Source organism: Sander lucioperca, chromosome 3 (genome assembly GCF_008315115.2).
Source record: "Sander lucioperca isolate FBNREF2018 chromosome 3, SLUC_FBN_1.2, whole genome shotgun sequence".
Classification (NCBI taxonomy): domain Eukaryota; kingdom Metazoa; phylum Chordata; class Actinopteri; order Perciformes; family Percidae; genus Sander; species Sander lucioperca.
Window position 1 is genome coordinate 34,484,130 of NC_050175.1, and position 12,346 is coordinate 34,496,475.

Consider the following 12,346-nt stretch of genomic DNA (forward strand, 5'->3'; position numbering starts at 1 on the left):
TCCCATTAAAAGAGAACGGTAGATCGCGTAATCTCTGGAGGTAGGCTACAGTGAAGTCATGCGAGAACTAACTGTTTTGCTGCAAAAAATCTTCAAATAAATGTAACAACCTTACATTTTTCCGCCATGCTATTTTGTAACGCTGTTACATTTTCAGTAGGGGACTGGGTTGTTGGAGGAGTTTGTGAACAGTGTTTTCTGTTGGAGATGGTAAGTGCCTTTGGGGTTTTCACTTTGTAAACCTATAACATGCACAAAAAGATATATAACACAATAAAGGAAAGGGGAAAAGCCAAAAAGCATAATATGACTTTAATTCACACAAGTAGTAACACAGTGTGATTAGATACTATTTCTGTTCCGCATTGTCTTTTCATTTGCTAAATGACACTATTTCATACAAATCCTGTATTTGTACCTCTAAGTTCTGTTTACAGTAGCTACATAATAATGACAGATAACTGTTTATGTGCCATAAACTACTGTAGCTCACTTATAAAAAAAAGTATAACATGTAACTCACGATAACTAAGCTAACTCACTAGTCATACTCCTTAACAATTATATCAAAAGATAAGTTTTGATGATAAAAATGGGAGTCTCCACTGATTTTTTTAAATATGTACACAGGATTTAGGCATGCTAGTTTTATTTTCATCTTATCACATATTTGCTGTGTGACCTTGCTCTGATAAAAAAAATGCATTCAGTTTCCTCTAAAATAATCCAGGTCAAACCACAAGTGCTGGTTTAATATGATTGGGCCCAAACCATCAAAGTCTCAGCCCACTTATCACTGTTGGTTAAAGGAGGTGAATGCTGTCCCACCCAATGTTGTCACATCTCAGGTTGACTCAAAACATATTGTGCAACATTTTTACTTTACATACAAGTCCATGGTTACCACTAAAGACACAGGTTATGTTTTCTTGGCTCTTTTCAAAAGCCCTCTGCTATTATTAGACACAGTAGATATTATGAGACAAAAGAAATATGCCAAAGGGCTAATACAAGGAATTTCTTAAAACTACAATATTAGGGGTCCAAGCCCGAGGGGGCTGGGAACTGTGTTTGCAAGGAAACGCAGTTCACAGATCCAGTGGAGCTGTGGAACCCTATTGTTTTCCTAAGGATTCTTCTTCTTCTTCTTCTTCTTCTTCTTCTTCTTCTTCATTAGGCAGTGTTGGGAGTAACGCGTTACAAAAGTAACGCAATTACAGTAATGTATTCCTTTTTGCTGTAACGCAGTAATATAACGCATTACTAATTAAATTTCGGTAATATTATACTCGTTACAGTCTCAGTAACGCGAGTTACAACGCATTTTAACGCAACATTTAGTGGTGCGTTTTTTTTAAGAATTCACACAATTCACACATTTCTTCACAGGAAAAAAAAAAGCTGTATTATTTTCCTGTCGCTGTATTCGATAGTTGAGATGACTGCAGAGACAGATACATTTGCGAGATGGATATTATTTTCAGGAGTTATTACACTGCGTTGAAGTGAGCTGTCCTGTTTCTGTTCCTGTGGTCAGAGCCAGAACCAGAGACGGTACGGACAGCATGTATGTCTCAACAGGTGACGGTACATCAGCGGCTAGAGCTTAGATCGGCCCAAAAAAATCAAGCCTGAACCTGCCCGAGCCCGAGCACGTTGCGTCCGAGACTGGCCCGGCCCGACACATTAACTGTAATTATGAGCCCGAGCCCAATTTAAACCCGACATTTTTTTAATACGTGGGCCGTTATAACTGACGTTCTCAACTACAATTCAGAGTTGTTTGAACTGCAGAAATCTGTTTAGAATAATGCAACAAGGACGAAGCCTGTAAACTGCGCTGTTTGTTTAGAATGGAACGGATCGCAAGTGGATCCGAATGAAGAAACGTAAAAAAAAAAAGAAACAATGATGAACAACATATTGTTGTCACTGCCCATGACTTGTTTAAACTGCTTCCATACCTCCGACTTTCCTCCACACTTGCTCAAAGTTAATTCTCCTGTTTTTCTTTTTTTCTTTACATCTTCGAGCTCCCGGTGTGATGCGTGCGAGAGGAGGAGACTCCGCGCATGACACGTGCTGCATTTTGTAACTGCAGCCTAACTTTTGTACACATTTGTTACTTTTATATAGCCTATATATATATATATTTATAACATTTCTGATTATGGCATAGCTATCTCCCCACCCAAATAGGATAATAAGGTAATGGATAAAAAAAAAAAAAAATTGCTTGATCAAGGGTCCGGCCCGGCCCGGCCCGAGGATGCGGCGGAAAATAACGGCCCGAGCCCGACCGGACCTCGGGTCGGGCTCGGGTTGGGCTCGGGCTTGGGCCGAGAATCTAAACTCTATCAGCGGCTGACAGATATAAACATGTCGGGAATTAATGTTGAGGCTTGCTACACGTAAATATCATTGCATTTTATCAGCCGTAGAGAGTAACTATGCCTGTAGTGGAATGGCTTTGAATGACGACCAAAAGCGCTTGTCTTTTACTGTGACCATTTACTGTTCAATATGTTGCAGTTTTACAAACAAGAAAGTGAACAACTTGAGCCTGACGGACATGTTGCATCTCAGTAAGCTAGCAAGAGTAGGCTACACAACAGACAACTTCTGTGTAGCTTACTTCAAAATAAAAAGCACTTCCTGTGACGGTTCGCAGTAAAACTAAATTACTGTTAAATAAGGTTGTGTAGGCTACCTTTTCACAAATCAGCTGTAAATGAAGTACTGTAAATAATGTAAATAGTGAGTTTTAATCACACTATAATTGAACATTTCCTTAGAGTGTTTTAAACTAAACAACATGAATTTCTTATTCAAGTGATATAAACAAACATTTTACAACAATGCCGTACTTTTGAGTATTTTCATTTTCTCCTACTTGCCTATTATATGTTTTACTTATCTGTTTTTTATAGCTTTAGTTACTTTGCATATTTATATTAATTATACAAAATATGAATAACCTATGATGTATTAAAGTGGATTCACAAGCTAGCTGCCAAATCAAACTTCCCCTGTTATTTTGGTAAAAGTAACTCAAAAGTAACGCAAAAGTAGTGTAACGCATTACAATTCAGAGACAGTAATATTGTAATATAACTAATTACTCTCAAATGACAGTAACTAGTAATCTATAATGTATTACATTTTGGAAGTAACTTGCCCAACGCTGTCATTAGGGCCCGAGCACGAAAGTGCGAGGCACCTATTGTTTTTGCTAAGATTATTATTATTATTATTAGGGCCCGAGCAGTGAAACTGCAAGGACCCTATTTTTTTGTGAGGATTATTTTTCCTTCGTCACATTTTTGAGGGGGTTAGAATGCACAAAAACTCACAAAAATGTGCACACATGTCACAACTGGTGAAAATTTCAAAGATTAAAAACAATTACACATATCCACCACTAGGTGGTGCTATAGCAGAAAAAAAAACGCGTTTGACCCTATAACTCCCAAACCGACATCGCACATTCAAAAACCATATATCTTTGCGTTCCTTGGATCCAGCTGAATCTCCTGATATAGGCCACGGCCATTTCCGCCTAGACTTTTTGCGTGAAAAATCGCAATTTATCGAAAACCTACTTTGCCAAACTCCTCCTAGACCGTGTGACCGATCTGCACGAAACTTGGCAGGTAGCATCTCCAGACCGACCTGACAAAAATTTTTCCAAAGAATTTTTATAGGATAAAAATTGCGCATAGTACACACAAACAAATTTGTGCCGCTAACTATGAAAACACCAACTTTGTCATATCTTGACCAAAATAAATGCTATCAACGCAAAACCTAAGATTCTTGTTTGCCATGACCCTCTGGAGGTGCCTCACACATTTTTACGAAAAGTGGCCACTAGGGGCGCTACAAGTACATAAAGTTTATATCTCATGAACGGCTCATCCGATTTTTACAAAATTTGATGGGTACCATCTAGGCCCACTCCTGATGCCACCCCTACAGTGGGATACTGATTGATTAAAGTGGGCGTGGCCTATGGGACCCACATTTGGATTCACCACTTACACTAATGTGAACAACTTTAAATTTACAGGGTAGATGTACAATGGGTCTTGGACCTCACCTACTAAACATTACACATGTGGACCACTAGGTGGCGCTATAATGACGTCAAACGTGTTTTTGCCTATAACTCCCACATTACACATTGCATTACATTAGAAAGCTTCACATCCACGTGTTCCTTGAGTTAAGCTGAATCACATTATATAGGCCCCTCCCATTTCCGCTAAGAAGTTTTTTCGCAATATCGCATAATGGGCAAAACCAACTTTTTAGAACTCGTCCTAGGCCGTGCGACCAATCTGCACGACAGCTGGTACGTAGCATCACCAGATGTACCTGACCAAAAGTTATCAAAATACTTTTTTTACGTTAAACGAGCGAGACTAGCATCCACTTACTTTATTTCTACATATTTTTTCTCATCCACCATGCTTTTCCCCAGTTCTGACTCTGCTCTCATTTCAAACCTCCTGGCCAGCAGTAGACCTGACTCCCTCCTGCCTTTCCCCAGTCACCGGTCCATATACCTGCCCCTCATCCTCACATAATTTATGGGATATCACCTTCAAAACAGGACTAAAACCCTGGCTACGTTTTTTATCAAACTGCTAAAAGTAAAACTTTGGGCAAAATATGGGTAAAAACCCCTACTTGAATAAGGAGAGGGAGAAAGAGAGCTGTGTCAGAGGGAGGAGACTGAGAGAAACTCGAGGTTTATTGAAGAAAACCTGCTCCCGACCAGGTTATGTTCACAGACTCAGCCCCACGTGCCCATGCTTAGAACTGGGACTCATAGTGAAATTAAAATTACTGTGTATTTTACATTCTATTAATATCTATATCTATATTTCATTCTATATAATTCTATAGCATAACGCTGCACTTTACTGCTTTTTGCACTTCTGGTTAGATGCTAAACTGCATTTTGTAGTCTCAGTACCTGTTCTCTGCAGTAACAATAAAGTTGAACCTGATCTAATCTAATGCACTGTGTTGTGGGTGGGATTTGCTGAACCTCTTATGAAACAACAGGATTCAAATAGCATGACTGAAAACAATTGCTGATTAGCAGGCCCTCTTCACCCAGCCACATAATCTCATTTGGGTGTAGTAAAACAATACTAATGGAACTATAATGAATTGAGGTGAATTGAAGTAATCTCTGCTTTCCAATCATATTGAGTCACTGTTAAGTCTTGCTATTGTTAAGGATGACTGCTGGTGATAAGAAAACAAAAGACAACATTGTTTATCTCTCAGATATCTGAATACACCTTGAATAGGTTTAAGCTTTTATCGCTTGAGTCAAAATTCATAATGGTTATCTATTATTCCCACAGGTCTAAATCCGATTTGGTAGTAGTAGGTGTGTCCTACTTGAACACTGAACAATTGCCTAAACTGTATCCTGAATGTCTGAGCCTGAAAAGACAGAACCTTTACTTTACTTTTCACTGGTCATTGCCACAGGTAAACTAACGAAATACATCTACTCAAATACAATACAATACAAATACATTTGGGTTTGAGTTTTAAGCAAAGGTTATGCCCAGTCCTTAAAGTTCCTTTAAAACTCACTGGTAATGTTTTGAATGGCTCAGTTCAACCAAATTAGAAAACAACACTTTCTTTCTAGTGGTTTGTCTTCATACTGTTTTTGCTTTGTGCAGGTAATGAGAAATCTGTCACCCCCCCAAAACAATTGAGCAGCAATTGAGTCTGTGGTGCTCACAGCATTGAAGAATTACATTTGGAAAATTAACAGCATCCACTTTTTCTAGGAATAATTTCCCTCCAGGGTTTTTCCTGGCTCAGAATGGGCCATTGTGTTGTGTTCAGGGGGAAATAGGTGGACCCAAATGCAGAGGCAAGGCAAGCAGGCAGGCAGGCAGGGGAAGGATTGAGCTCAAGGGTTTATTTAAACACAAAAAATAAGGCAGACAAAAACAACAAAAGGAATCCAAAGGAAACAGGCAAAAACTAAAGTCCAAAAATAAAGAAAACACGAGGAACAAACTTGCAGCAAACTAATGGGAACAAAGGGAAGAATCCAAACCTGGAACACTTGATGCAACACGCTGGCCACAGACAAAAACTGACTGGAAAGAACACAAACACATACAGTGATCTGACACTGGACAGAGGAAAGACAAAGACTAAGGGCGTTTTCACACATGAAAGTCCGAACCAAGGTCCGGACCAAGGTTCATGTTTTTGTTACATTGTATACATTTGATCCGGTAAGTTTTGGTTTCACACTGCAGTTATGCAAGCGCACTAAAGATCTATACGTGACAAAACTACGTCCTGCCGTCATCACATACGTGAGCTGCGTCTCCAGATACTTCTAATTGATTGGTTTGTAGACGGGCCACCCCATCCTCTCGTATCCTCTCTCTGTGTCGGAGTTTTTTCAGCTGACTGCTGCTCTCCCCTACTGCCGCGGCTCTTTTTGCTTTGTTGTGATGTTGAGAAGCCAGACACGGGAACTTTCTGGAGAATTTATTCAGAGACAAACGGAAACCTACACTGTACATTTACTACCACTTAACAAATAAACTGCTGATGTATTCTCTGCTCTGATAGCCGACAGCTGTCTGTCTTTTGATCCGGTCCGGGGGAGGTTTCACACCTCTAATTTTGGTTCGGATCAAACTGAAAAGTCCGAAAGTCCGGACCAAATGAGGTATGTGTGAAAACGCCCTAAATACACAGGGTAACGAGGAAACACAAGACAGGTGACACAAGGCTGGGAAACAGGTGAAACACATTAGGGCAATCACAAGGGCGGGAAAACAGAGAGTAAAACTAGACAAGACAAGACAGAGAACAGACTATCAAAATAAAACAGGAAACAGAAAATAAAACAAGACAAGACTGAAAATCACACAAACAGAAAGAAACAAGACATGACAGAAAACCAGGCTACACAAATGACATACAAAAATAGACTACAATAAGACAAGACACAACACCAAAACCATAACACATTGACAATACAACAAACGATACTCACTTCATTTCCTCCGTTCTGATGATTTGTTATGCACCACTTTATGGTGGAAATGTCAATCAATCAATCCAATTTATTTGTCACATGAAATCACACGAGGTACAATTCCAGTAAAATGTAATCCCATCAGGTCCTTGAATTTGTGCATAATTCATTATAAAGCAGAATGGCCATCAGATTGGCACACAGAAAAAGAGTCACCCAGTTGAATGGCACTGGCACTCCAGGCAGCATCCAGCCAAGTCTCAGCAAAAGGACACTACAGCTCCTGACATCCCGTTGGAAACCAACACAGCACACTGACACGGCATACTGGCTAACAGGATGCCTAGCAGAGAAGTGGCAGTTGGTGTTCAATTCCTCCACACTCCTTTGATGTAGAGCTGGAGATGGAAGCAGAGATGATCTTGCTTGTCCACGTAGTCGGGAACATAGCCATAGGTCGTAGCTGATAGCCATATTTACCTTTTCCTCTGTTTTTACTCTGTTTACATTTGAAAATTTGACTAGCTAGCTGGTTAGCTAGCTTAAGCTAGCAGAGTCGGCAGGAGGTTAGCAGAGTCGGCAGGAGACTGGCAAGTGGATTTCACAATCTCTATAGCCACATGTTATGACCATCCAACATCAACCACATAAAGCACAACTGATAAATAAAATAGAAAGGAATTCTGCAGAGCTAACGGAGAGGCAACTGGAGAGTTCTGCCCTCTAGAGCAGTGGCGGCTCCTGAAAAAATTCTCAGGGGGTGCAATTTTTCTGATGATTAAGGTGACCCATTCAATGGGTACATTAAGAAACAGAAAGATTTCCGCTCTAGCTACATAAATTACAGGTGGAAAGCTATGTAACCCACATTTTCCACCAACTGCAGAACGGCTGCGGATCGGCTCCGCTGCGTATCGGCTCCGTGCTCCGCCGTCCTTCAATACCCACCAGGTCCGGATTTGATGCGGAACGGCTGCGGCCATGACTGACAGCTGAAGTCACGAGGACCCACGAGATCTTGCAAATTCACGTATGATCTGTTGACTTCAGGCCTGTCTCTGCCCATTATGACGTTTTCAAGGTGTAGTGCAGGGAAATATGATCTGCCGTGAGCACGGTGTATTTTATTTAAAAAATTAACCGGATGTTTTATTTTGTTTCTGTGCTCGACTTCCTGTCCCGCACAATCTGCCCTGTGCTGAATTGCTGCAGAGCTCTCGGGCATCCGGCAAAAATAGAAGCTCTGCGTATCTGCTCCGGAGGGCTGCGGATCGCCGGAGCTGGGACGGAGTCGTTCCGCAGCCGTTCCGCAGTCAGTGAAAATACACACATTGACTTTAATGGAAACCTATTGACTCCGCTGCCGTTCTGGAGCGGATCCACAGCTGTTCCGCTGTTGGTGGAAATTGCGGGTAAGAAATTAGCATCCAGGAGCCTTCATAAGCAAAAATGACATGGCTCCACAATTAATTATTCCAATTATTCATTACTTACATTAATCCAGTGTTGTGTGACGTAAAATAGCTAAACAGGACACATTTTTAAAAAGATATGTCCAGCAACAACATAAAGATGGGGGCAGCATATAAGTCAATACCAGAAGCATTTATTGACTGATCTCAAAAGTATTGGCTTACAAAAGCAAAATAAGTTATCACAGTACAAATAATCAAGGGTGTTCTTTCACATTCCTCAACACTGCATAAACCATCTGCATTTCCATAAACAAATGAAATATCAGCTGAAAATACAGCATCTTGGTATTTGTTCAGATTGCAGGATCAGCAAGAGCTTTTGCCACATTTACAACATTTCAAAGGTAGTGCAGCCTAATATCTTTAGAGTAAAGGGAAGTGCACACTTTAAACAATAAATAGTAACAGCATGGCAATAACAAGTAGACAAATTGTTGAGAGAAGTGGATCTTTAGAACTACATTTTCTGGAATGTAGGATATCACCAAAGTGCTACTTAATAAAAGCAAAGTAACGTTTTCCCAAATAAGTGAATGAACAAGTGAGGCTTGACCTAGTGTGGTCTGTGCATCTTGGCTTTACACATTGAAGACCAAACCAGAATGGTGAGGTGCTGCTAAGTTTAACTAAATAATTCTGATATACACATTAATTACTTACTTCAAAAAGGCCCCATGGTTGAATTGGAAATATGTGCACCAGAGCATAATTCACAACAAGCGAGCAGGAGCTTTTGATAGAGGCTACTGAAAACATTGATGCAAGTTATTTGTAATAAGCAATTTGTATAGACTTCCATATTCTGCCCTCTTGTATAGATTTCTGAAAATGAACATGAACAGTGATAGACATTTGGCCTGAAAACAGTATTTTAAAATAATTTCTAGAAAGGTAAACACAGCTATTTGGCTTTGTAAAAATGAACAACCATATTCTGGCCATTTGTATAGATTTGTAAAAATGAACAACCATATTCTGGCCAATTTTATAGATTCGTAAAAATGAACAACCATATTCTGGCCAATTGTATAGATTTGTAAAAATGAACATGAACAGATTAAAAAAAAATGAATGTAATGAATGAAAAATTAAAACTATTTAAAACAACATCAACTGTGAACTGATTTGGTGTGTGTGTGTGTGTGTGTGTGTGTGTGTGTGTGTGTGTGTGTGTGTTAAAGAGACACACTGACAGACAGGGAGAGAGAGAGAGAGAGAGTGAGAGTGAGAGAGAGAGAGAGAGAGAGATAGGCTACATTACTTGTACTGAAACTGTGCTCTTCTCTCTTTCAATGCAGCAAAGCGGTCAATGACTTTCTCATTGAAATCAGGCATGTTGAGGACTAGATCCCTCTCCATGGAAAGCATGGCCAGTGCATTCAGACGTTCCTGGCCCATTAAATTTCGCAGGAATGTCTTAACTTGTGTCAAAGTTGAGAAACATCTTCACAGCTTCAGCTGTTGTCATGGGAGTAGTTATGAGGATGTTCAACATAGTCACAGTCTCAGAAAATGTCTCCTGGAGGTTCTAGCTCATGAGAACCTGGTACAGTGCCAGTGCACCACAGCAGCCCTTGAATTCAGGATTCTCATAGATCAGAGAGAGTTCTGTCTTGAGCTTTGCCTTGTTCAGCATGGGTTATGCATTCACAGTGGCATTCAGAGCCTCATCGAGATCGGAGCGGTCCCGACGTCCTTCCGAGCAGACGAGAGCAGTCTTAACACACCACACACGGCACGAATATCTGATCAGATTATTTTACGATAATCGGAGCATCTTTAAGATTGTCGGAAGGGGTGAATCGGGGCTAAAATCGGCCTAATTATCCTGCCGTGTGAACCAGGCTTAAAAGGAACTTCTTTCAAAGAGACAATCAAGTTGCACTGAATGCTAGCCATCTTGATAGTGGTACGTGAATTGACAGCCCGGTCTCATGGCAGTTCGTGTAAATGTGACGTTATTTTAATCTATTGATTCGTGTTCACGGGGACGTTTTTCTCGTTTTTTACGTGGTGGCCAGCACGAAAATGTGAAGTAATGTATTTCAATGGGAAGCATATTTCGTGGCCACAGCACGAAAATGGTAGTAATATAAAAAGCTGAAAATCCGCGTAGGGAAGTTGGTCGGGGTGGTGGATGGGTCAAACAACACAGGACTTTCACCCGGGCAAGCGGGGATCGCGTCCTGCGTGTGGCGCTTTTTTTCCCGGGGATCGTGGCGCTTTGTTTCCCGGGGATTGCGTGGCGTTTTGTCCCGTGTGTTATTGTGGCGCGTCCCCCGTCCCCCGCGGCCGCCTCCCAGCTTATGAAGCATCATTTTCGGCCGTATCCCAGCCGTCTCCCACCGTTTATTGTGGCGCGTCCCCAGCGGGCTGCCTCAGGGCCGCCTCCCAGCTTATGGAGCGTCATTTTCGGCCGTCTCCCAGCCGTCTCCCGGCGTCCTTTCCCCGAGAAAATAACGTGACATTTACACGTAAAAAACGAGAAAAACGTCCCCGTGAACACGAATCAATAGATTAAAAATAACGTGACATTTACACGAACTGCCGTGAGACTGTGTTGGAATAGATTGACGCTGCTACCCGCTCTTTTCTTAGTTACGTTCATACGTTACGTATTATGAAAGCGCGTAAGTGCAAGCCCTCCCGGAACTAATAGAGATTGTATTGAAAGCTCTGATATTTGAAAAAAAACATTTTTTTACATGAGATTCTATGAGAGACTTCTGTAGCGATTTTCAACCTGACTGAAATCGCCCCAAAAGGGGCGGGGCCATTTGAAGCACGACTTTAGCCTGATTGGACATTTAGTGGCAGATCAGACGTCTAGATTAGAACACTGATAATGACTGATAAAAAAAAATCCCTTCCTTTTCCTGTTTGGCAGTGCGTCCCCCATATCGCCCTAATGAACACACCGGCCCTGCTCTAGAGCCTTCTCTCTTTATTTATGTAAAGGAAAACACAAAACTAAGGCGGCAGGTGACAATTCAAAATATTAAAACATAATGAAAATAAAACGTGAATAAAATTTTAATACATGAACTCACCATGAACATTATTTCTGCCTGAGTCACGTCAGATAGATTTTCATCGGCAATGGTGGTTGTTTAACAATAAAGACAACAACTCCCATGATCCCACTGTCCTTAAAGATGTCATCAAAACCTCAGAGCGGACCTTATTTTTACGTTAGAGTACTTGAGTAGTCTATAATAATTTAATGTGAATACTGGAATATTAAAAGTTCTTAAAATGGCAATCCCTAATATGAAACTACCATTTGAGTCCCACCAAATTACATTAGAAAGAATGCATGTTCTGCATTGGCTTCACTTTTCAGACCCGGAGGTTGCCGCTTGGTTAATTTGGCCATCATTGTGGACATGGATTCCACACTAGCAGATTAGACATCTTTATTGTCCACTCGGTGGAAAGTTTTGTTTGAGCTTACAGACATGCATACACTTAATACTTCCTCTGCCATGTGTTAGAATACATGAGATAAAACAGCTGAGATAAAAGTATGAAAATAATAACAATTTGAACATCTCTTAAATAGACATTGTAGAAAAAAGCGGAAGTCACTAAGTAAGAGATAATGTAGAGCAATATTGTAAATTAGAACCTGTTCATTGGTGCAGGACGCAGAGAGGTCTTAAATCAGCTACTCACTAAAGAAATCAACACAACACATTGACACAAAATATTGACTTGATTTCTTGATTCTCCAGAACTTCGTCCATGGCAACGGTCTATACATAGCAACGGTCTGCTATACAGAAATAACAGACCGTAGAATGTCTTGAATTAATATCTAAATATTAATTAA